The following is a 27,500-nucleotide window of genomic DNA, read 5'->3' on the forward strand; positions in this document are numbered from 1 at the left end:
GAGGAAAGTTATGTTGCACAGTAAATGAGGTTTATTGCAATGTATAGCAGGGAAAGCAAGGAATTCATGGGGTGCGTCAAAAGGCAAACACTTTTTTTTAAAATGAGACAGTGCAGAGTTATCCCATTAGTTCTTACAAAGTATTAACTGACGCTACAACAGGAATCATCACACACACACACACACACACACACACACACACACACACACACACACACACACACACACACACACACACACACACACACACACACACACACACACACACACACACACACACACACACAACATGAGTAAAATTAGAGAAAGCTCAGAAAAACGAAATAGGTGAGGATTAACGACCTCTCAATACCTGGCATGGCCGGCAGACCAGTGCAGTCCAAAACGCTTCAGAAAAGGGAGGCGCTGTACCAGTGCTTGTTCTCCTGAGCGAGGTCCGATGTCTGGCGCATGCTGTGCTGGCTCATCCTCTCCCTGTCCCTGATGATCTGCCAATTACGAACTGCTCTCCAAGCGCATGCCCATCTGCTCTGCTCTGCGCTCTCTATGATCTGCCAATTCTGAGAATGAGCTGCACTCGCCCTTTTTATTATCCCCGGATGAGGGGAGGAGCCAAAAATCCGATGAAATGGGGCTGTGAGTGAAATCACTCTTCTCCATTGGACCATAGCGGTCGTAGCCTTGCCCCACCAGGCCCCGAATGCAAAAAATGGCTCAGGTGCTTGCTGACCCTGTCATGCGTCAGAACTCCAAGTCTCAACATGGGGCCATGGTTTTTTTGGACATGCTCTCCATCCCTGAATGTGCGCTGGAATCCATTAAAATGTGAGATTCTAGGGAAATCCATGCGCCACCCATATCTCCCTACAAGAGCTCCAGCACACATTCGTGCTTTGAACCATGCTCCGAAACAACATTTACTTGGAGATTTTTCGTCAACCTTCCCTCGTGAACCCCCATGGCTCCAGGTGAAACCAAGTAGCCCATGGTCACCATGAAGTCGAACTTGGTCCATGTGCCAAGTTTGGCATCAATTGGCACAGTCGTTTTGTCGTGATTGGTGTCACACAGACACACACAGACCCATAGACAGAAAATTTCATTTATTTTTGAGAAGAGAAGACATACTGTAGTATTATAAATAATTATGTAAACAGAGGAAAAACTGTGCAGAAAATGCAAATAACATGTGATAATATATTTACACCTAATGTGTAAAAATGAAATGCTCCCTCGTAAAGTTTACCCTCATTTTACCCTCATGTCAATATAGGAAGTTGTGATTGATTGTCACGCAAGCAATCATTAGGTGCCACACCTGCATAAGGACTATAAAACTACACGCCTGGATATTATTGTAGTTTGGTGAATGTGCGGTGAATACTATGGCACCTTGGAAGCAAATATCACATGACAAGCAAATATAAATCAAAATCTTAGGTAGTGAAGGCTCCTCCATGCGGAAGATTGTGCTTGATAATGTTTCAGCAATGAGCTGCATGGAAGTTTCTGATGAGGATTGGTGAAACTGGTGCTGTTGACAATATAAGTGCTCGAGGAAGAAAGCTCGGACTCTCCAAAATTGATTTGAAGTACCTCGGGGTATGTTCATGATGACGATCCAGCAGAGATCTTGTGAATGACCCAGCTGAAAGTCCGGATGTTGACATTTCTTCAGGAACTGGAAGATACACGCATGGTGTTGACTTCATGGTTAGACTGGTGGGCTTGGGAGTCTTTGGATCCTGAGTTCAAATCCAGCTTGGCTGTTGAATTAATACTAGGTGGGGTTGACTGTCTGTCATCCTTCTGAGGTCGGCAAAATGAGTGCCAGCTTGCTGCTGTCCTGTGTCGGAGTGGTGACCAATGCTCTGCACAGGGGTATGGTCCCGATGGATGGATGGAAGATACACAGGAGCACAAAGTGGTCTCAGCAGACGTGTAGGTGCCTGGCAATCTTTGCTGGGGAAAGGCAAAGTCTGCAAAAGGTTTTCAGCCATAATCAGAGTCAGCTAATCGCAATAAGAGTTCGACAAACCGTGCAATATCATAATGAAAAGTATCTCACCACTTGAAATTCCAGAAGCAGGACTGCCTCCTGCATGATGAATCTTAAAAGTCCTTAAAATATGTCAGAATACAGTTATATAATGAAAAAATACATTCTGTGGATCTTCATTAATTGTATGATAATTTTGTTTCAACGGGAGTCCGTCCCCAGCTCTGCTTCCCCTCATTCTCCAAAAGTGTACTTGAGAAATAAAAGGCACCCCAGTGTCAAGGTTACCATGCACGTGAAGATGCCACCAATTTGCACGATGCAATGAATGAAACATGCATTCAAATGCAAAGCACACGTCATTGCATACCCCGAGGCATTCAACGACTCAGGTACACATGCCGAATGCTCACATTGACGTATAAATGATCCAAACATGCAAAAGCGACCATTGTCCATCTTACTATTGTGCTAACTGTGGTTTATCAATTAACAATACGAAATAAAAGTGCATCATTGTCATAGTAAATACATAACCCCACATATTTAACACTTTGAAGACACTTCCATCATTCAACATGGTTACAGCACTGGATGAGGTGTTCGTTTCGTACCTCACACTCTTCGCTCCAAGCCTCCAAGCAGGTGGTGCATTAACATCCCCTGTCATTCCCCCATGCCCATCCATCCCTGCAATCTTTTCTACCCCCTTTAACCCAATTCCTTTCACTTTCAGGTTACTTTGTTTCCTCCCCTCTTTGCTCTCCTTTATTTGTTCCTGTTCATTCATTCCCTCACTACTACTTAGGGGCAGACAGGATTGCTGTCAACCTTTCATCCATCCATTGGGGCCATACTCTGTGCAGAGCGTTGGTGCTGCCTAAGCAGTCTCCTTGGCTATTAGACACAATCCTGGACGGGTCTCCACTCCGACACAGGATACCAGCATGCTGGTACTCATTTTGCCGACCTCATAAGGATGACAGGCAGAGTCAACCCCACCTGGTATTAATTCAACAGCCGAATGGGATTTGAACTCAGGATCCTCACATCCCAAGCCCATCACCCTAACCATTAAGTCAACACCAGGCATGTCAACCTTCATTGGTTGGAAGATAACCAACAAGGCCTTCAGCACGTATGATATACACATGTGACAGTATGTTGTCTCTCCAATATGCTGTACCTTCAGTGAAGAAGGTATAAGCCTCATGTTGACTTAACGGTTTACGTGGTCGGCTTAAGATCTTCGGGTCCTGAGTTGAAGCCCCTCTTTTTTACCGATAAATAACACCAGGTGGGTTGATTCAGCCTGCCATCCTTCTGAGGTGGCCAAGATGAGTTTCACCCTCCTGGAAACAGGGGGCACTGCAGCACAGTGGTGCTCCCAGCATTGAAACAAACCAGCAGCCATACGAAATAATAATTGAAGGAGGTTTTGTCCTTCATGATCACATTCATCAGGCCCATCTTGCACACCAGCTGACTTGCATTGCAGACCTTGTTTGGAGAACTGTATTAACCTTTTTATTATCCTCTTCATTGTTCCAGATTTCTCAGGTTCCTGCTTGTTTTACTATTCTCTTGGGTAGGTCTTGTATCTTATTCAATGTGTGCATATCACGAAGCCCTTCTCTCCAGCCAACATCATTTTTTTCTGACTTTCGATCTCGGAGATTAGTTTTGGGCTTTAGCTGCCTCCTCTGATGGAGCAGTTTTGGTCAAGGCTGTGAATTTCTGTTCAGATTAAGATTCATTCAGTGGAAAGGAAGCTCTTAGGTTCTATTATCATCTTCATGTATGGGTGGAGTTCCAAACAGCAGCAACATCCTCCTCCTCCTCCTTCCCTCCTCCTCATCAACAAAAAAAATGACAATATATTCTGGCAGTTTTCACAAAAGGGAATTATTTCATTTTTCTCCGATATCATGATGCAGGGAATCATTAACTTTCTCCAAGCAGCTTTGACGCATCATTTTATTTTCTTCATTTATTTGCTATTTGTACCATTAATGAAGTGCTAATTATTCAGGACAAGCAGGGGCAACTGCGCTGCCCGGGGGAGGGGGGAGGGGGGGATACCAGGCACTGCCCAACTGGGTAACATTTTTCCCAGCCGTGGTTTCTGGATGTGTTGGACATTGAAAATCGATGGAGTTATTGGCCTCATTGTGGTTACCTTTTACCTGCGGGCCGGCGGCAGTCCTGCCTGACCCCAAATCCCAATACACACTTTATAGCGGCCTTTAGTGGCCTCAAAACGGATGTCTAGGCCAACGCGTGGTAGCTTAAAACCTTTCCCAGGTTCTGAAGTAGCTACACCCAAAATTTGGGATCCCTCGGTGCTACGGTTCAGCAGTGACAGAATAATGTACAAACGCACAAACACACAAACAAACACACAGACAAACACACAAACAAACACACAAACGCTTGAAAATATTTATATTGATCATGGAAGTTGACACAATAATTGCTCTCGGCTTTAGCGAATTTGTTGTATCGCATGCCTGTTGTACCGTGACTCCACTGTATTCACATCCACACTGCTGGTCCATCCTAGTTAAGTTGTCCATCACATGAAGCCCAAATAGTATGAGCAGCAGAAATGTCAGACATTAAATAAGGTGTCATTTTAAGAGCCTGGCTGAGTGGAGCAACACTTCTCAAAAAATGTGGCAACTGTCAAGCAAATATCCAACCGATGGGTTGAAGATGAATACAGTTTGGAATATATATTGGAAATCCATGTCAAAGAAGGCAAATCCTGTTGGAAGAAGGTAAATTGTAACAGTGGCTCGTCGCGGATATATCATTCACTTTTTCAGAATAGTAAATACACCAACGTCATTCGAAAATTTCAAATAAAAGCAGGTACCGTGCACGATGTGTTTGGTCTGTCACTTGGTGATGAACCCGGTTTACTCAACAAATTTGGATCATTACCGTGGGTCGTATCTGCAGCCCATTCCATGCCGCCTATCCTGCAGAACCCCACCCCCCCCAAAACGAGCAATTGCCGTACACTTTATCACAGCCTTTCCACCATCCTTGGCATTATCATGTCGTAGCAGATGTTTGATCCCTCCTGCAACGTGGCAAATGAAACTCGTGGCATAATGTCGCCCTGTAAGGGTTTCCAGCCATTTCGACAAGCTTCCTTCAGCGCACCGTTGCACCTACAGGGTGAAGCCACCATGTAAATTACAAAAATGCCCTGACGCCTCCCCACGATTGCAAGAAACAAATTTCAATGAAATATCTTTCCATTAAAATTTATTTCAAGGCAAATCGTCTGGTTGACAGACAGCTTCGTGGCACGTTATGCTGGACCCCGCCATGTTGTTGAGGCCAAGATAAGAAAATTCTATGCCACACGATTGAGTAAATTGATGGCTTTCAGATGATATTGTACTTTATCTTGTCATTTTGCTTCCCACGGGAGTTAACTATGAGACTTAACTTTGTGCGCATATCTGTATAATTCTATTACCCATGGGCACGAAATGAAAAGCCATGCAGCCCAAATAAATTGCTTTCCTGTTGTTTTTTGGGCTGGTGGTGATATGACTATTAATCTTAATACTTTTTCAGCATGCTAATGATTCCATTTTGTAGGATAACAAATACAAACAAGGAATGTATTTTTAACGATGCCATTTATCAAAAGGGCTCTTGTTGAACTTAATTAGCACCATCTTGCCGACACCTTTTAGGGTTGCTGTTGAGGCTCGTGCACTGTGCAACACTGCTTGGTGTGCTGGTGTTCACACGCGGTCTCCTCCCTGCCCCCTGAATCACTCCCCTTCCCTGTCTTCTTCAAGCTGCCTTGCCTACCACATAATGAGAAACAGCCGGAGCGTCAGATCACCTCCAGGGGCACGGCGTGCGGTTGCCCATTTACTGCGAGCTCCGGGCGCGGAGCCAGCAAGACCCAGCATCCACGACTGAGTAATTAACACAGTGTTCTCAACGCACCTCTTGGTCTTTGAAAGCCCTAAGTGGGCCAAAGCACCGGCTATAAAATATTCCTGCCTCACGTCGCTTAATTTGTCGCTGCCGAGGGCCAGCGTCTTTTGGACACGGTGTGCCCTTTCACGTCCGATCATCCATCAGGACAGATTGGTCGCAGAGCGAGTGAGTGAACGGGTTGATAGAACCTGGGATGGAAAAGCGTGGGGTGATGGTTTTATGTGGGGGTCGGGGGGGGGGGACCTATTAATCTGCATGTCATGGAGTTTGCCATACCATGCTTACAGGAGGTTAATGAAATGTTGTATTTGTGAGGCAGAGCTATAAAGAAGGCTCCACGAGTAATTGGGCGGGATGAATGCACCCGGGCAGGAATGCTTCTGAGCCTTAATCCCTAGGACTATGAAGTTCGTCGATCTTGTCACCGAGTGCCTGTCACCAAGTCACAAGAGCATGGCATCCTTTGCTGCCTCCATTCTGCGCTGCATGGGGGGGGGGGGCAGTGATCTGACTCATTGTTGAGCCAGTTTACTATAATTATGGTTTAAAGGATGATATCCACTATCCAAATTATTACTTTGCTTTTGTAAGATTATACCTCACAGAATACAGACCAAAGAGATGCAATAAAATCTATTCTACATTTTGCTAAATGGATCACGCCCTCAAATAGTCCACAAGCCAGACAAGAGTTGACCACCAGAAAGGGGAACTACAAGCCACTGTATTTTCCAGTTACGTTGATGTCTGTGGTAAATTTTAAAAATGTGACGGACATCTCGAAAGAGGAGCAAAACACCTTTTTGGCTGCCATCTTGGAAAATGGATGCTTCATTTGATCATATTTCTGAAAATTGACGATAACTTTGAAATGGCTGATCGAAGGCATATACAACCCTGAACAAGATATGTTCAGTGTAAAATTTGGCACATGCCAGTATAATACTTGTAAATATTGGACTATTGGATTCCGAAATAATTGAGAAAAAAGGTCAGAATTTGGATTTTTCTTTCATAAAATTTTCTGCACCTGACATCGTGCTTACTGAAATATTTATGATATTTAACTTATAAACCTGCAGAAATACGAAATATTTAACATGCAGATATGAGGCAAGAACGAGCTTTAATGCTATTCTTCATGTTTCAGATATCACTGTCTGAAGATTCCCGCCGACAAGAGTGAGCACACTTGCACGACATCAAACTGAGTACAACTTCGGGAATGGGGGATCCTGTCATCCACTGGATAACAAGGTTGCCATATTCACTTGTTGTCCTTCTGTCGTGCCCTTGATTGGGGTTCAGAGTATCTGGCATATTGACTACACTCCGTCACCATATGGCCGCCTGGTAGTTAGATTGACGTGTGTACTGTTGGAGCGTGCCCTCACATCTGTTCCTATTCTCATTTAGAAGAAATAGACACAGCACTATGTATGGAAAAGCTGGAATGTGTCGAGTTTGACACAGTACCTATTCCCATGTGCGTACGTCCATCTGTCTCTGCAGTGGTTGCCTTTGATAACATTGATAGGCAAGAGGAAGTCCTATCTGGAGCAGGAACCTCACATCATGTCAACGGTATCATTGTTCATCCAACATCCTCATTGTCTGCCCACCGAAACCAGTCACGACTGCCTCCACGAAGGAGAAGAAGCACACAATAAAGGCACCAGGTGTGTAACAACCAATATACTTTATTGGGAAAAGGAACAGTCCACCTGCAATCATATCACCCGACCTGACAACAATGCGTGCAAGTGCAGCACTGAGAGCACGTCAACAGACTTGATGTGGGTCTTGGTATGCATGTATGACACATCTGAGTAAACAACAAGTTCTTCCACAGGATTCAACATTCTAACAAGAGGGCACAAAGAAGTGATGTCAGATCTGAAAGACCTGCCAACAATAAATGCATCCACAACTGAATTATAAACCATCCAGGAAATCTCGTGACAATCCATTTATATCCAGTCATTTCTATATCCTGAGAACATTGCAGTTGTCTTGGATCAGGCAATGTATGCAACAGCAACAGAAATTGTATGGAAACATCAGGAAAGGTAGGGGGGAATCGTGCTGATGATGGGGAACTTCCATACGATCTGCAACGTGATGTCCACAGTTGGCAAGATGTTTGGGGATGCTGGACTTCGTGATCTGGCTGTGGAATGAGGAGTCATTGTGGAAGGATCAATCAACAAGGTTATTGAAGGGAGACAGAACAACCCAGCTGTCCATCTTCATAAGTTGACATATGAAGTGCAGCTGAGGTTAGCATGGTCAGGCTTTGAAGAATGGCTGGCAACCAACCATGCTGATAATCTGCCGAAGTTGAATGACACTATTTGAGGAGTGCTTGAGCTTTACCAGAACATTTGTCACACCACACACGATGCTGCTGTCACTAACAAATCCTGCCGGACAATTATTGTCCTGTTTCTCACTTGCCTGAAGGTTTTAAAACACAACAGAGGTCAACTTGCAGCTTTTTGGATGACATTCATGGAGATGGTTGATATTGTACTTAGATTGCTGTGTGCTGACAGAGAGGGGGACTTGTCCCTCCATCTTTCGTGTGTACTAGGCATGATTCCTTGGTTTTTTTTGACATGGACAAATCCTTGATAGGACTTCATCTGTGGACTGAAAAGGGACATCCTCAGCGCATTTGCCGGGCAAGGAAAGATGAAGGCTTTGAAATCCTCCTGCGTGATCAGAAGTTCATAGTTGTCATCGCATCACTTGGGATGAGCTGGAACATTACCAATGACATGTTCTGCATCCTCCAGGAGTTCGTTTGTCAACTTTACTGTCGCAATACCAAAGTGACTAAAGTTAATGAACTCAGATGCCAAATGTTCCACAGCACATGAGGAGAGCTCGAATTGGCAGAGCTTCCACGATGTGAGGACACAATCCCACAGCACACACATCAATCTAACTACCAGGCAGCCATATGGCGATGGAGTTTAGTCAGTTCACCAGATATTCCTCACCCCAGTCAAGGACACGGATGGACAACAAGTGAAGATGGCAGCTTTGTTATCCAGTGGATGATGGGATCCCTCGCTCCCGAATTTGTTATCAGATTCATGTTGGGCAAGTGTGCTCGTTCTTGTCGGCCAGCTGACTGCTCATGCATCAATAATGCTCTGAAATGTACAGCAGCGTGCAAGTTTCACACTTGGCCAGTGATGATGAGGAGCCAGACCAGCAGGACTCATCAGACAGTGATGACGAATGAAAGGACACCAACATCAGTATGTGAGTAATAATTATCTGAAAAGTGAAGAATAGCATTAAAGCTCGTACTTGCCTTGTATCTGCATGTTAAATATTTCGTTTATGTGGATGTTAAATATTTATCATATCTGCATGTTAATAAGTTAAATATCATAAATATTTCAGAAAGCACGATGTCAGGTGCAGAAAATTTTGTGCGAGAAAAATCCAAATTCTGACCTATTTTTTCAATTATTTTGGAATTCAATGGACCAATATTCACAAGTGTTATACTGGCATGTGCCAAATTGTATAGTGAATATTTCTTCAGGGTTGTGAAAACCTCAGATCAGCCATTGCAAAGTTATCATCAATTTTCAGAAATATGATCAAATGAGGCAGCCATTTTCCAAGATGGCCGCCAAAAAGGTGTTTCGCCACTCTTTCAAGTTGTCTGTCACATTGTTTTTTTATTTACTACAGACATCAACCTAACTGGAAAATAAAGTGGCGTTTAGTCCCCCTTTCTGGTAGTCAACTCCAAAATATCGATGGCTGGCTCATGGACTAATACAGAACATCATCGATTCTGGTTCAAACACCTTATGATTCCAGGCAAAGAACATTAATAATCTCCACACTTGTTCATGACAAAACAGATTGAACAAGTTTTGTGTCATCATCATTGTCATCAAACGTTTTCAAATATCATGCTATATATCGTTTTGTGCCTCATTTCTCAATGGTGAAGAATCACTTAAGCATGAGTCACATTTTCTTGATGGCGAGGATACGGCGGCTGTACCCCCCTGAATTGACAGAAACGTGCGGCGGCCGCAGAGTTTCTGAGGTGGCCTCAGGGTGGCCCTACGCCGTATGGCTATATTTTACAGGCCGTAGGGGTCTCCGTGGAATTAAAGCGCGGAGTTATAACTTTTTTCATTTCTTGGTTGGCAGTAGCAATTCGACAAGCCGTAGCCATGACGTAGATGTGTTCCACGTCGACCGTACGTAGGGCGTACGGTGGGCTTGCGTTATTCGTGCGTTTTCCGTAGGCTCTTATCAATGAAAAATGAATTTTGCCAACCCCCAAAAAATTACGGTGGCCGCACTATTTCCACGTTCGCCTTAGGGCCCCACTGCGGTCGCCTTGTGGGCACCTTGCATCCGCCTTGAAAATTCTATGGCCGCCGCAGGGACGGCTTAAGGTCACCGTGCGACATCAAATCAAAGACTACGGCACCCCCACGTTTTCGGTCTCCACAATTTCTAAATACCCCCGTGCGGCTAACTGAAAAATAAAAACATATGTGACTGCTACATTGTGTGACCGTGGAAATACTGCGGCCGCCCTATAATTGCTAATGGCCGTAGATTTTTTTAGACCCTGCGGCCGCGGAGCCAAATGTGACTGAAGCATGAGAACTGAATATAAAAATATAATTTCAAATCCTGATTCGAACCTGGATTGCCACCAAAATCAAATCAATTCGTTCGTGTCACACATACAACCTGTCCACAAACTTTCGTTCGAACCCATCCATCACTCTTTGAGCTATCATGCAATACTGTATATAGTTTTTTGGCCCTATCTCACATGGGTAAAGAATCACATAAAATTTATATCTGTATCCGGATGTTCACCAAAATCAAAGCAATTCTTCCTTGTGACACATGCAACCTGTCCAGCAAAATTTTGTTGAATTCCTTCCATAACTTTTTGAGATATCCTGCTCACAGACAGACAAACAGACAGAGGTGAAAACATGACCTCCGTCCATCTTCGGTGACAGAGGTAAATATATCTTAACTGAGTCTCACATGCATTCGGTGAGCAATTTATTGGGATGGTTTGCCCTGGTTTTTAGTTTTAACAGCAGAGCTTGGACAAAGGAAGCTCTGGCTATTACGTCTGGATTTAGAACAGATTTCCAAAGTGTATTTTGTTAGGAGGAGGGGAGAGGGGGGTGACGTACATGCTGCACACAAGGGTGAAGGTCAAACATCCTGCCATATTTGCATATGTAAAAAATTGATGCAAGTCGTGCACTAATCATCTGGCCAGTCCTCTTATTCTTACATTCAGTCTGTGGCCCATAACATGAAATAATTCCACATCATGACTTGACCTGCTACATGTGGAGATCTTAGTTAGTGGACTAGAAAATAGATAGAAGATAAAACACATGTAGAGAATGCATTAAAAGAACAAGATGAAGAAAAAAAAAACACAATTTCCTTCATAAAGTGCTTCAATCATTGCTTGAGCTGGCAGGATGGCCTAGAGGTAGAAACAATCACCTCCAAGCCATCCGGCCTGGGTTCAAATCCAGACCCAGCGATAAACTGTAATCCTGGTCTTTCACAGGGACAGTGATTCATCAATGCGTGTGCCAACCCTTGGATGGATGATAAGCTCAGCATCCCATCTGTTGGCATAAGTGTGTAGACATTAAAGATCCCACAGTGACCTTCGCAAAGATGAGGTGAGCTGTCACCAGCATCATGAACAAATTTCCAAATTCTTGCCCAAACTACAGCGGGCACTGTGCTTGTGACACCGGTGTGCTCCCACCAAAGATGCAACCAGCATCCATAGGCTGCACACAAAATGATTGAATGAATCATTGTTCCAGCATAATCATACATGTGATGCATCTATTTTTACTCCACCCACACAAAGCGAAAAACGGGGTTAAACAATTGGTTCATGTCTGTTCATCTTTCCATCCGTCTTATCAGTTTATATCTGGAGAAGAACCTTTTTCAATTGAATGTTATATATATATATATATATATATATATATATATATATATATATATATATATATATATATATATATATATATATATATATATATATATATATAATATAAATATATAATATATAAATATATAATATATATATATATAATATATATATATATATATATATAAATATAATATGTATATATATATAATATCCATCCACTGGGACCATACTCTGTGCAGAGCGTTGGTGCTGCCGAAGCAGTCTCCTTGGCGATTGGGTACAATCCTGGACGGGTCGCCACTCCGACACAGGATACCAGCATGCTGGCACTCATTTTGCCGACCTCGGAAGGATGACAGGCAGAGTCAACCCCACGTGGTATTAATTCAACAGCTGAGTGGGATTTGAACTCAGGATACTCGGATCCTAAGCCCACCACCCTAACCATTAAGCCAACACCAGGCATATATATAATATAAATATATATATATATATATTATATTGAACACATATCAGACCATGAATAGGAAGACAAGTTTGCCATTTTACCGTACTTTGGCTCTGAATTCGGCTCGACCACTCATTTGTAGAGAGGAGTGAGATAATATTTCTTCTCTGTCGACCTGGCAGTCAAACAAAATTGAAAATCACTCCAAACAGGAAACTTACTATTTTAATGATGTCATAAAGGACACAAACAACAGGCATGAAGAACTAATGTAAAGTGTTAGGTTGGGTGATGTTATCGACACTCGGTAAAATGGCGGTAAAACCCGGAATTTATTTATTTATACACCTTTAAACTTCTTTGACCATTCATTAAAATTTAATTACATACTTGAACACTGTGGAGCAAAAATCACCTTCATAAAACTTCCAATAACCATGCTATATATCGACATGTCGCATGAGAGGTTGTGCCTTGTGAGAGGGTACAGTATTTAGGTGAAGAAGAGGCTGCCAATATGGTTATGTATGATGCTGATTGATGCTGCGTTCTATGGTGATCAATAAAGCCTCCATCTCCTAAACCAATACTCAGATCAGATCAGGGATGGGAGCATGCGCCAGAGCAGCGCGTCGCTGTGTCCACATTCCGCCGGTACTCCAGGGGCCTCCATTTGGCCATCCCCCAGGCAGATGCCAAGCCCATCCCCATCTCCTTGAGATGCCGATCAACCTGCTGCAACCAAGAGGAACGTGGTTGGCTCATTGGCCTCCTCCACTCACGAGGCTCCCTCGCTGACCGAATCTGGTGAGCAGGATCAGCATCAGGAAAACGAGTCACATATCCATACAGCTGCAGCTGACGCTCACGGACGATGCAAGTAATAAATCTCATTTGAGTCTCTCTCAGCAACCGCTCATTGGACACAAAGTCTGACCAGCGATAGCCAAGGATTTTCCAAAGAGACCTGGTACCAAAGGAATTAAGTCTCCGTCTCAGATCCTTCGTCAGAGTCCAGGTCTCATATCCATAGAGCAAGACTGGAAGCACCAAGGACCTGAATACTTGGACTCTTGTCCTCCCGCACAGGTACCGGCAGCACCACACCCCATTATCCAGTGAATCCATGACTCCCCAAGCCCAACCCAGACATCTGTTGACCTCTGGCTCACAGCCAGCAGAGACATTAATATCACTGCCAAGGTCAGTGAATCTCTCCATGACCTCAACATCCTCACCACAAACAGGCACAGACAGGACAGCAGCATCCAAGATGTCACCGAAAGCCTGGATCTTAGTTTTGACCCAGGAAACCCATAATCCCAGCGGCTCTGACTTCTCATTCAACCCCTCGAGGGCCCTCAAAAGGATATCTAAAGTCTCCGGAAAGATGACTGCATTATCTGCAAAATCAAGGTCAGATATCTGACATTCCCAAATGATGCACCACAGCTTGATCTCTCTGACAACCTACCTATAATCCAGTCAATACAAATGGTGAAAAGTGTGGGGCCAGTACACACCCCTGACATACTCCAGTAACAACTGGAAATAAGTCAGAGATGGTACCACCACATCTCACAGCACTCTCAGTACCAGAGTAGAGTTCAGACATCAGATCGATCAGATTTGGTGGCACCCCACGAAGACCAAGAATCCTCCAGAGGGCATTCGGATTCACTGAATAAAATGCTTTACAGAGATCAACATAAGCTGCAAACAGCCCCTGCCGAAACTCTTGTCTGCGTTTGGTGAGGACCCGAAGAGCAAGGATACGGTCAATCGTTGACCTCTTTGGTGTAAAGCCTGACTGCTCTGGATGCTGGTGCTCAAGCAGATGGTAGCGAACCCTATAAAGAATTATCCGAGTAAAGACGTTGCCCGGCACTGAAAGCAGCATCACCCCTAGGTCGATGTTGCAGTCTTGGCGATCACCCTTCCCTTTCCAGAGAGGGACAACAAGGCCCCTCTTCCAGTCAGTTGGGATGATGCCTGTGTTCCAGGCAGAGTACAGAACTGCATGCAACGACATGAGTGCAGCATTTCCACCAGCATTGAGAAGTTCAGCATGGATGTCACAGATCCGTGGGGCTTTACCCCATTTCAATCAGGCTTTACACCCCAGTCAGGCTTTACACTTTACCCCACTTTACCCCATTTCACTGCAGCCTGCGTTTCCACAAGCAAAAGTGGACCACAGTTGATTGGAGGGTCAGCAACAGTTATTGTAACACCCCCGTCATCCAACTCGACAGCTGGTAGATCAGCCTGGTACAACCACTTAAAGTAACCGGCCCAGCGGGTCTTCACTTCGGACTCCTCTGTCAAGAGCCTACCACCCTCTGCTCTGACTGCAGTACACCGAGGGATGGGCTTGGATGAATGCAATGCACGAATTCCCCTGTAAGCAGGACGAGAATCACATGACTACAGGTGATGCTCCACCCCTCACAGATTCCTCGCACATAGGCCTCCTTGTATAGTTTTACACCTCAGCTCCCTGAACAGATCAGATCTGCCATTCAGCCTGGCCCTGCTACTCTGGTCAATGGTATCCAGTGTCCCTTGCGAGAAAAAATTCTTCTATGGTGAGTTCCAAGACATCCACTAGCAACATCAAGGACGGTGGTCTTGAAAGCACTCCACAGCTCTTCAGGACCTCCCAAAGCACCCAGACCCCCCAAATCTTCACTCAGCTTGTTCACAAATTCCTCAGCTCCCCTCTCATCCTTGAGCTTGCCAACATCCAGCCTTGGCTGGAATGGTACCATTCTCCTGGATTTAAGATGCAACTTAAGAGTTTCTACAAGCCCGTGGTCTGTATAGAGGAACTGAGCACTCCTGTAGACCCTGCAGTTCTGGATTATCCTCTAGCAACCTTCAACGAGGACATGATCAATCTCCTTTGCCACACCGCCAGCGTGGAATACCAAGTTCAGCGATGAGCTTGTGGGCACTGAAACCATGAACCAGCCACCCTAAGTCCATGACTTCTTGCAAAGTCAAGGAACTTAGTGCTATTCTGGTTCATAGTTCATGACTCATGGGGACCAACACACACCTCATAACCATCCCTATCAGTTCCAGTCGATGCCTTGAAATCCCCCGACTAGAAATGTATCTCGTCTGGGGCACTGATCAACCACAGACTCAAGCGTGGCATAGAATGCATCCTTCACGGTGAGATCACTCGCCTCAGTAGGAGCATAAACATAGACCAGGGAAATGACACCCAAGAAGTGACGAATTATTAGTCTCATAATACGCTCGTTGACCGGTGTTACCTCAATTATCATTGGAGTCAGCTTGTTGGTCACAGCTATAGCAACTCTTTGGGAATGGTAACCATCAGAGCGACCAGACCAATAGTAGGTGTAACCACCCGCCATGATCTCGCAGCAATCCGGTCTCCGAACAAGACTCAACATCGTCGTATCACAGTAAGATTTGCTGGTGTTCCATTAAAAACAGCACAAATGTATAAAGGTGATGTACAAGACTGCCTCAGTATCACAAAACTTCTTGGATTTTTTTTTAATGATCTTTGAAACCATTATTTTATTACTCCCTATTGGACTTCATCCGAAACGGGGGCTTATGGATTTGGTATAGATTTTCGTGTCTGTGCCTGCGTGCATCCCAACCATATCTCAGACATGTATGGACAAATTTTAAATGTACTGAACAGAACACCAACATATGATTGTATACATATGCACATCATTTTGTTTTGCGATGCAATCAAAGATGGCGGACTGTTTGTCATTTAAGTCGAAAAAATCCCGGTGTCGAACATGTCCTCAACCATTTCTCGGAGATGCATTCACCGATCTTATCCAAACTTGGCAAACAGATATGGAATGATGGCTTACATAAGCATGTTTTTTTTTTTTCGAGATCAGGTCCAAGATAGGCAACCAGTGGCCATTTTGTTACTTAAATGTGTCCTCAACCATTTCGAAAACATGCACAGACCGATTTTGTTGAAACTTGGCACACGCACCGCACATGATAGCATACGTTTGCACCTCACTTTATTTTGTGATCTGATCAAAGATAGCCGAATGGTTTCCATTTTAGTTGTACAAAAACCCGGTATCAAACACGTCTTCAACCATTTCTCAGACATGCATTTACCGATATTGTTCATACTTATGCATATATAAGCCATCGCTAAATACTTGTGTGCCATCATTTCTTTTTTTAAGATCAGCTCCAAGACGGCTTACTGGTGGCCGTTTTCGTTGTAAAACAACCCGATGTTGAACAAGGCCTCAACCATTTATTAACCTCCGCCATCGAAGATTGGAGGTTACTGTTTTCACCCCTTTTCTGTTTGTTTGTGAACAGTATTACGGAAAAACTCCTTGACGGATTTCGACAAAACTTGGTTGGGGGATTAGGTATGGTCCAAGGATCATGCCATTAGATTTTGGACTTGGTCCAAAATCCAATATGACCGCTATGGCGGCCATTTAAAAAAAATATTTGAATTTTTTTTTTTTGCATTTCTACATGTTTTAAGTGATTTCCAACCCCCCCCCCCTCCCCAACCCCAAAAAAAATTGTTAGAGAAAAAAATTTTTGCAACTTTTTTTTCAACAAAATTTCGATTTTTCTTTTTTGCATTTCTACATGTTATAAGTGATTTCCAACAAAAAAACATGCCAAAATTATAATTGCGGCTGATTTTGGAACTTCAGGTGGATATACCCACGTAAAATCAATTTCTGTCTCAAGGTATCTAGTTATGACGAATGAATTGAGTATGTAAAAGTTAAAAGTAAAAGGGAAAGTTGCAAACTATAACTCATGTGAGCACTGTTGACGTCAAATTGAATGAATAGGATATCAGGTTCACTTGAGTGACCTAGCAGTATTGGCGGCGGAGGTTTTGCACTTAACCGAGCGCTCCCCCTCTAGTTAACCTCCGCCATCGAAGATCAGAGGTTACTGTTTTCACCCCTTTCTGTTTGTTGGTTTGTTTGTGAACAGTATTACGGAAAAACTCTTCGACTGATTTCGTCGAAACTTGGTGGGGGGGGGGGTTAGGTATGGTCCAAGGATCATGCCATTAGATTTTGGACTTGGTCCAAAATGCAATATGGCCACTATGGTGGCCATTTTGAAAAAATATTTGAATTTTTTTTTGCATTTCTACATGTTTTAAGTGATTTCCAACCCCCCCTCCACCCCAAAAAAAAATTGTTGGAGAAAAAAAAAATTTTGAAACTTTTTTTTCAACAAAATTTCGATTTTTTTTTTTTGCATTTCTTCATGTTAGAAGTGATTTCCAACAAAAAAACATGCCAAAATTATAATTGCGGCTGATTTTGGAACTTCAGGTGGATATACCCACGTAAAATCAATTTCTGTTTCAAGGAATCTAGTTATGACGAATGAATTGAGTATATAAAATTTAAAAGTAAAAGGGAAAGTTGTAAACTATAACTCTGTGAGTACTGTTGACGTCAAATTGAATGAATAGGATATCAGGTTCACTTGAGTGATCCAGCAGTATTGGAGGCAGAGGTTTTGCACTCTACGGAGTGCTCCCCCTCTAGTCGGACATGTATTTACCAATGTTGTTCAAACTTGTGCGTATATCAGCCACCATAAAAGATCTGTGTGCCGTCAATTTTTTTCGAGATCAGCTCCAAGATGGCTGACTGGCGGCTATTTAACTTATTGTAAAAAACGTGATGTTGAACACATCCTCCAAGTTTTCTCAGAGTTTCATTTACCGATGTTGTTCAAACTTGGCACACATATAACGAATGGTAGCTTACATGTGCACATCGTTATTTTCGAAGATCAGGTTCAAGATGTCTGACTGGTAGCCATTTTAGTTGCAAAAACCCCAATGTTGAACACGTCCTCAACCATTTCTCGGACATGCATTTACCATTGTTGTTCAAACTTGGCACACAGGTAACCAATGATAGCTTACATGTGAACATCTTTATTTTTTGAGATTAAATTGAAGATGGCCAACTGGTGGCCATTTTAGTTGTAAATAACCCGATGTTGAACACTTCCTCAACCATTTCTCGGACATGCAATTACCAATGTTATTCAAACGTGGCACAGAGATAAAGAATGAGGGTTTACATCAGCACGTCATTTTTCTAGAGATGGCTGATTATAATTGGCCATTTTTTTACGTAAATGTGTCCCCAACCATTTCTCTGATATGCATGGTCCGATTTTGTTCAAGATTGGCACAAACACTGTACATGATAGCATACATGCATGCGCACCTCACTTTATGTTGAGGTCTGATCAACAATGGCCGACGAGTAGACTGGCGGCCATTTCAGTTGTCCATCAATAGGGGCTCGCCCTTAAACTACAGCAAAATTACTAAAACAATTTGGGCTGTGACATTTTATGTCTATTTTACTTGCTTAAATCGAAGTATATACTGTACTTGAATATGAGTGCACAGGGTGTTGTATTTTATGAATTTTTTAAAATGTTTTTAGACCAGTTTTAGAAAGAAGATGTGAGTTGCACTTTGTTGCTTTCTACAACACTTTCTGAGTATGTTGCAAAAAAAAACAAGATTTTGACAAATGTTTAAAATTGGCTGTAAAGTCACGTACGTGCATTATGCATGTAAAATGCAAGTGGGTAATAACGCCAAGCAGGAAATACTCGTTCTAGTTCAAAAGTTGGAAGATATATGTCACAAGGAGACTGAAGCATTGAGAATTAGCCCGGAGACACAGCTGAAAGTAGAATTGCATCCTGTTGTGAGAAAATGGCAGCACAGTGACACTTTCAAATACATCAATCAACTTCTCTTGGTTTCGGAGTGGAGAGCAAATCTATCCATATACAAAATTCTTGAAAATTACAACATATTCAAGAACAGATGTGGTTTCTGTAAAATTCTTCATAAGATAATTCCTGCTTGAAATGTATTGTTGTTTCACAAGAAACCACCGATTACATGAATAGATAGAGGATGGTTAATAAGCCCCACTCAACGTTCAGGACGTTTAAAGTAAATGTACAGAATGGCATGCACCAACGTGTTCAATCTACTCCTTTCTTCTGCAACACATGACTGCGGGGTAGCATCATTGGCTGAGGGCATGGCTGTGCAGTTAATATGATGCCCTCTGTTGAGTAGGGCAGTAATTTGGCCGTGGTGCCGGCGATGGCCTGCCAACTCTTCATGAAGAACAGCATGGGATGTTTAATGTCCACCAACAAATGCTGACAGACGGGATTCCCACTTAACATCCACCTTAGGGACACCAGACACATCGATAAATTACCCTGCCTCTGAAATGCACAGGGTGTTGTTTGCACAAATGCAAAGGATGACAGTTTATAGCTGGGTTGGGATTCGAACCCAGGCTATAGATAGCTTAGAGGCGAATGTAATACCTCTAAGGCCATTTTGTTTGCCCAATGTGTTCAATGAAGAGTGCTTACAGCCCATGATTATGACCCATTTGTTTATCCAGAATGTGAGGATTCATGTTGGACCTTGTATTATTCACTATAGGACCAAACTGGTCGCGAGACATGTTTCAATGCATTTTATGCAATGCTTATGTATATTGGAATGTACCTGACTGATGATTCTGTATTGGACTGCAAATGTTCCAGGTGGGCCTCATTACCCCATGCACAATAATATTAACAACCAAAGTAATTGGCTTAATCATTGATTATTAATATTGATGGTGGGTCTCAATGCTCTGTATTTTGGGATATTGGCAGCTAATGTTTTTTTATGGTGTGCTGTGCATCGTTTCACATTTGTTAAGTAAATATTTTTCTGATTGGAATTTTTTTCTCAGGTGGACAATACAGGGTGTTCCAAAAAGACCCGGCCAACTTTGGTTGTTAATATATTTAGAAGCACAAATTAAATAATGATACCCTTTAGTGTGTGTGATCCAGGAACTCAGAAAGTTTTGTGCACACCATCAGTACACTTCAATGTGAGCTCCGTTTGTTGCGCACAGGACATCAAGGTGGTACACGAGTTCCTGCCATGTTCGACTCAGCATGTTTGCGTTCACCTGTGCACATGCAACTGTGATCCGAGAACTAAGATCTTGCAGGTTTGCCACCTTGGTGTTGTAGAAAACATCTTTGACGAACCCCCACAGAAAAAAAAATCAAGGAGGGTTGTGTCTGGTGATCATAGGGGCCAGGTGATTGGTCCATCTCACCCAATCCAGCGACCTGGGAATTTTTCATTCATGACGGATCTCACGACTAAGACCCAATGAGGGGGAGTGCCATCCTGTTGAAAAATTATATTGGGTTGCACGTCTTAAATCTGTGGGAAGGTGAGTCCTTCCAATATGTTGAGGTACATTGTTGAGGTCACTGTATCCTCCGCAAAGAAAAACGGACTGACCAAACGGTCATGGAGAAGGCAACACCACACATTGACCATTTCCTTTTAAATTAAACCACCAGACCTGAAAACGTAAAAAAATACTTTAAGAGTTTCTGTATCATATAAAGCAAAGGCTATGGTTGTATCATTTGTAGTACTAAATATATTAACAACCAAAGTTGTCCAGGTATTTTTGGAACACACCGTGTTTTTTTTTTGTTTTTGTTTTTTTGTATACCTTGTCGAGGCTCGTCTGAGAGTGAACACACAACGCACGTCAAGGGGAACATGAGACAGGAGGGAGGGAGTGGGAAGGACAAAATAGTGGGGAACAGAGACATTTGGAGATCTGTGGAAGGGAGAGGGTTGGGACGGGGAACATGGGGAATAGAAGATGGACATTACAGGGACTTTCAGGAAGGAAAGCAGGGAATTTGAAGGAGGTGGGCTTGGGTGGATTATCGGAGGTAGAAAAGATCGAGGATGTGGATGGGGGATGATAAGAGGTGGTGGTGAACAGCTGTTTTGAAGGCTTGGAGGGAAGAATGGGATTGAACAGAGTGAGGGAGTTTATTCCAAAGGCAGGAAAAAAGAGGAATGAAAGAGTGAAGGTGAGCAGTGATTCGTGATTTTGGTAGTTTTACCAGAAGGGGGTTGTTGGTGGACCTTGAGCACCCTGCGGAAATGTGGTGGGGACAAATCACAGAGAGAGCGGGGGAGGGGAGGCGAGGCTGGAGAGGAGACGGTAGAAGACAGGAAGACCACCGACCAACCTGTGGTGAATGAGTGAGAGGCCCAAAGACTCAGCCTCATTGCGGGAGATGCCAATGATCCAAAATGCCTTGGTTTCTTCAGCGTGAAGCCGAGAAAGGTGGGAGGCAGGAGCACCAGCCTAGAGGCGAGAGCAGTATTCCATCAGGCTGCGGACAAAAGCTTTGTAAGTGGTCAGGAGCTCAGGTGGGCCGAGGAAGGACCTTGCACGACGGAGGATTCCCAGTCGGCGACTGGCTTTGGAGGCGAGGTTTGAAATGTGGCTTTCCCAGGAAAGGTCATGGTAGATAGTGAGACCCAGAAGCTTGAAAGAAAGGACTTCTTCCAGATGATTGTTGAGAAAGTGGATGGGGGGGTTTTCTAAACGGTCCTTTCGGAGAGACATAGTGAGAGTGTGAGATTTGTCTGGATTGAAAGGCATGTTCCACATGTTGGAACAGTTTGTGATTTTATCCAGATCTGCAGTGAGCGAAGAAGCTGCTGCTTGCCGGTCTGAGGGATGACCGATGGTACGGCAGAGAGTGGAGTCATCAGCAAAGAGATATAGAGGATTTTCCAGAGAGTTGGAGAGATCATTGATGAAAACCAGCAAAAGAACAGGACGCAGAACACTACCTTGAGGAACTCCATCCTGGACAGGAAGGAGGGACGAAAGAACTCCATTTCGGGCCACACGTTGACTGCGACAGGAGAGGAAGTCTGCAAGCCATGAGTGGAGAGGGCCTTGGATACCATGGGAAGAGAGTTTGGTGAGCAGGGCAGGGTGCTAGACTGTGGCAAAAGCACGTGATATATCCAGGGATACGGATTGAATTTCCTGTCTGGCATTGAGGAGCTCCATCCATTGATGGGAGAGCAGAAGCAGCATATCTAGGGTAGAGTGACCTGGTCTGAAACCAAATTGATGATCAGAAATCAAGCCATTGGAGAAGAGGAAGGATTTGATGTCTGAAGCGATGATGGATTCCATAACCTTGCTAATGATTGGGAGAAGGCTGATTGGTCTGTCGTTGCAGGGATCTGTTTTTGCACCTTTTGTGCAGGGTAGTGATGTTTGCTGATTTCCAAGCAGATGGCAGATGGCCTTGAGCAAATGAGAGGGTGAATAGAACAGAGAGAGGGTGAGTAAGAGCAGAAGAGTAGGCTTTGAGGACACGTGGGCTGATGCCGTCTGGACCGGTTGCAGAATCTGATTCGAGGTTTCACAGCAAGCTCTCCACCTTGTCAGGAGAAAAGGACACAGAGTCCAGGGACAGTTGGTGTGACTGGGTAAGGTGGGGAGAGAAAGTGATGGGTTTTGGACACAAGATTTCGCTGCAAACACTGAGTTTAGGCATTCAGCTTTTTCACGTGCGGTATCAGCAGTGCTGCCATTTGAGGTAAGGGAGGGGATGGAGGGGGAACATACACCAGAAACAGATTTGATTCGACGCCACCAGGATTTTTAGGAGGGAGAGAGGTTTGAGAGTTCAGACTTGAGATGAGAAAGATGTTGTTTTCTGGCTCTCCTGAGGGTAGATACACACTTGTTCCGAGCGTTATGGAAGGAACTGAGATTGCCCTCAGTTGGGTTTGCTTTCCATGAGGCAAAGGCAAGTTGTTTCAGGACAACTGCCTCACCACAAGCTTCAGTGAACCAAGGGCGGGAGGAAGGGTAGGATAACTGAAGACGAGAGGGGATAAATCTGTGCATGAGGGAGAGCAAGTTTCTTTGAAAGAATTCCCAGGAAGAGTTAATGTTGAAGAAAGTAGAGATAGGAGACCAGTCTATAAGTTTGAGGGCTGCTTGGAGACCCTGCCAGTCGGCTTGAGTGAAATGCCAGACTCGACGGCGGAGAGGTGGTTCTCTGATTAAAGCCAGAGAGATGTCCACTTTGACAAGGTCGTGGTCAGAAGAACCGATTGGAGCGAAGGAAGAGCAGCAGATATTGTCAGGGAAATTTGTCAAAATCAGATCCAGAAGAGATGGAGTACCATTGGTTGAGATCCGGGTCGGGAAGTTGACTGAATGAGTCAGTCCCAATGAGTCACAGAAAGCTTTTGCTGAGGTGCCATGACAGGTGAGAGAGGTACCCACACCTAGCCAACTGGCATGATGACAATTAAAGTCGCCACATATGACGAAGAGAGAGTTTGGATGAGAAGATAGAAGTTGGTCCATGTTTTCAGATAGTGAGGTGTAGATGGAGTCATCACTGTTTGGTGGACGGTACAGTACACGTATAAACATGAGGTGGGAATTGAGGGGAAGCCGTAGCCAGAGGTACCCCTGGGGGTGTGGGGGAGTGAGGGCAGTGCATGGAGAGTGAGGAATGGAGTCTTTGATGAAGAGAGAAACTCCTCCACCAGGGCGAGGCTCAGGTCTGTCAAACCGGAGGAGGGAGTAACCAGGGAGAGATACTTGGGAGTCAGACACGTCTTGGGGGAGGAAAGTTTCTGTTAGGCATATTATGTCTGGTTTGTCAGTGGCAACCTGTATGGAAAGATCTGAAAGGTTTGAGCGAACGCCCCGGATATTTGAGGTCCATACTTTTAATGAAGAGGTAGGGGAGGAGGCTTTGGGTGCAGGGGGTGGGGGGAGGGGGAGGGTAGGACAAGGGATGAGGGGTGAGGTAAGGAGTATTGTTTAAAGAGTATGGGGAATTGCAGAATAGCCAGGGGAGGGCCGAATGAGGAGGAGAAAAGGCTCTGTGGTGCTGGGGGAGAGGGGGGACAAGAGAGGGGGAAGAAGGCAGTTGAGGATTTGAGGAGGTAGAGTGAAGAGATGGAGGTGTTGGCGCAGTGGTTTGGGCAGCGGCTTGGGATCCAAAAGGTTCTGAGTTCAAGCCCCGTTGAGCCACTGAATTCATACACCAGGGGGTTGACTCAGCCTGTCATCCTTCCGAGGTCGGCGAAATGAGTACCAGTGTACTGGGCCGGTGTATACCCCGGTTAAAATAGGTGTACCATATCCCTGTGTCGTAAGAGGCGACCAGGGTTGCGTCAGGAAGGGCATCCGGCGTAAAACATGTGCCAAATCACGATGCGGATCAGACGGATGATTCGCTGTGGTGACCCTCAAATGGGAGCAGCCGAAAGAAGAAGAAGATGAAGGAGAGTGAAGAGATGGAGGTGAGAGGGCAGTGGAAGGAGGCAGCTTTGTGGATGGCAGGGGGGGCAACTTTGGGAAAGATGAGTGAAGGGGATGAATGGTGGGAGAAAGGTGAGGGGGGAGTTTTTGAGAGAGGTGAAAGGGAGGCTTGGATGGAGAAGAGTGGGATGGTTGCTTTGAGAGTGAGGGGTGAGAAGAGTGAGTTGGCACTGAAGTTGGAAAAAAAAACAATGGTTGATGGAAAGCGAACATTCATAGCAAACTGGGTTTTTTTTTTTTAAGTTTTAGGTCAGTTATGCGATTGAACACATTTCTTGAGGGATGCAATAAAGGCAAATTCAGAGAATGGAGAGAAGAAACGCTGTAACAGTTGGATTTTTTAGGCAAGGTATGAAGGAAAGGTCGAATTGAGAGCAGTATGTTTAAATAGTAGAAGAGTTGTGCGTTCTGATTCAGCAAAGAGTACCACATGTGTGAAAGAAGAAGATGAAGCATTATAAGAGATCGTTTTTGTTATTATTAATGTTTGAGAGAGTTTTCAACTGATTAGGTCATGGAAGTGTTGTGGAAAAAAACGAGGAAGAAGAAGAGGAGGAATAAGAAGAGGAGATGAAGAAGAAGAAGAATCGGAGAAAGGTCGCGTTTTTTTTTAAGATAAGAAATAGAGTGATTCGTTGGGATGGGGGACGTTAAGAAAGTGGGAAAGATAGAAATTGAAGATAATGGGGAGAAAAAACAAATAAACACGATCGTACACCGAGGGGAACAAAGGGTAGGCCTCAGGCCTCAAGGATAGGCCTCAAGCACCCAGTAAGAACAAGTTCGACGAAATCTCACAAAATAGCACGATTTTTGAAACAAAACCGAACTAGGAACACACAGTCACATGTAGGTGAGAAAATAAACAGTTAAAACGGGACAGATAACGACCGGAAACTTAACTTTGAGATCGTCAGCAGGGAGCCCCCAAGGAGACCTGACAATGCTCCAAACCCAGAACCGGAAGTGACCTACAGGGACCTGAATACATTCACATAATGCCCTCCACATGCTAACACACATCACTTGCATCTCAATGATCATTATCACATCGACACGATTTAACCAAATTTGTTATGGAAATAGATCATTATGATCACACTGTCCAAGCAGAGATGCAACGAACTTTATGAGTTCCTTGAAAAGGAACTTTAATGCAGGTGGAGGCCAATCTGGCCAAAAAAGCCTGTGTTAGTATTGCCAACTTACACTTGTTTGTTCATGCTTTATCCTATGAAATGCTGTGTCAAGCAAGGAAGCAGCATGTAAAACTTTTAACGTCTTTGGTATGAATATTGGGTTGAGGCAGGGAAGCTCTCTCAGCCCACTCATGTTTATCATGGTGATGGAGTTGGTAAGTAGCAGGGTAGAAATGAAAGGTATTCTGCAGGGGATATTGTATTTGTGGTGGAGAGTAAGCGGGAGATGCATTATACTGGGGAAGTGGAGGAAGGCAATCTGGAATGCGGACGATAGAGGTAATGTGGGTTGGGCAATGGAGAAAGGAAATTAATATCATATCAGGTTAGAGGGTAAAGAGATCAGACAGGGGAATAGGTTTGAGTATCTGTCAAAGTTGTTGAGGAGGATATAAGTGGGCACGAATGTGTGGAGGAGGGTGGAGTGATTGATGGTAAAGAGAAATACATCAAGGAAGTTGGAAGGGAAATTTCTGGTGTCTTGTGTAATGCTGGCCGACCTTTATGGTTGGGAAATGGTGACACTGACACTGACTGAGGACAGAGGGAAGTGGAAGAGTATTGTTGTGAAGGCATGACAGGAACCTCGCCATTGTACCTAGGGAAGAGAGAATAAGAAGTAAGGTATATGATTCAGCTGCAGTTCAAACTGCTGAGCTCCCAGACTTAAAGCTGACACTCTAATCATTACACCACCAAGTCATGTTAACTAATGTACATCTGTATTTATTCATATTCTAATTAAACACATCATTGCAAGTGTAATTATTTACAACAGTTAAGTCCTCAATCCTTCAAGTCTTGGAACTTGGCAGTTTTATGAGGATGGTTTAGGTTAACATTCATATTTTTGTTCGATATAATTGGAGCAGACTAACAGATCCTCAAATGTGTGTGTGTTGAGTGATAGTGGCAACATCTGTCAACTCCTGGGTGAAGAGATTGTGAAACTGTGGAAAGCAGAAGATATTTGCACCACAAATTCAATAAAATTTGTGTCAAAGGGGATTCCAAAATAACTTCCATTTCATCAATCGGCAGTTGTGATGGGAAATTGCTGAAGAATATAATCCAGATAAGTCAATGTGCGATTCTCTTAAGACCAATGGACGAACATCTGAATGGCACTGCTTCAAAGTGATGAGAATCTCAAGACAAATGTCCTGAAATAACTGCTTGCCAGTTCAATGGGATTCTTAGGTTCTGGCATTAAAATCTTCCAATAATGAAGGGACAAAGACAAATCAATCTGAAAAGAAGTAACTTGAAAAATGGGTTGGGAATCACGATGGATAAATAATACTGTACTTTCAATTTCAGTTTCACATTTTTGAGAAAAGAAGTGCAGATTGGTATAAACCACTCATATTTTCATTCTGAAACTTTGAAATTTCCAAGTAAGTAGAAGAAATATTATGAAACCTCTGCATCATTCATGGATCTCATTTTAAAATGATTATATATATATATATATATATATATATATATATATATATATATATATATATATATATATATATATATATATATATATTGTTATTGTTATGGATTCAGCGGTGGCGGGATTCTCACCCGACTCTTGGCGCCACCCTCACCGCCGCCGTCTCAGGGGTTTATAACGCCGGCTGGC

The 27,500-nt window shown here is 43.7% G+C and overlaps 1 long non-coding RNA gene across 2 annotated transcripts in view; it reads right to left on the reverse strand.

Annotated features, from left to right (window-relative positions):
- LOC147030496 (uncharacterized) overlaps nt 1–27,500 on the reverse strand; it is an 84,437-nt gene that overhangs the window by 27,864 nt on the left and 29,073 nt on the right. For both annotated transcript variants that reach the window (XR_015055783.1, XR_015055784.1), the window contains exons 2-4: nt 26,371–26,468; nt 19,008–19,152; nt 12,509–12,577 (exon numbers count right to left, since the gene is read on the reverse strand). This is a non-coding gene — a long non-coding RNA (uncharacterized LOC147030496). The remainder of the gene's footprint in view (nt 1–12,508; nt 12,578–19,007; nt 19,153–26,370; nt 26,469–27,500) is intronic.

Source organism: Eptatretus burgeri, chromosome 3 (assembly GCF_056783735.1).
Source record: "Eptatretus burgeri isolate ZD-2024b chromosome 3, Ebu_testis_v1, whole genome shotgun sequence".
Classification (NCBI taxonomy): domain Eukaryota; kingdom Metazoa; phylum Chordata; class Myxini; order Myxiniformes; family Myxinidae; genus Eptatretus; species Eptatretus burgeri.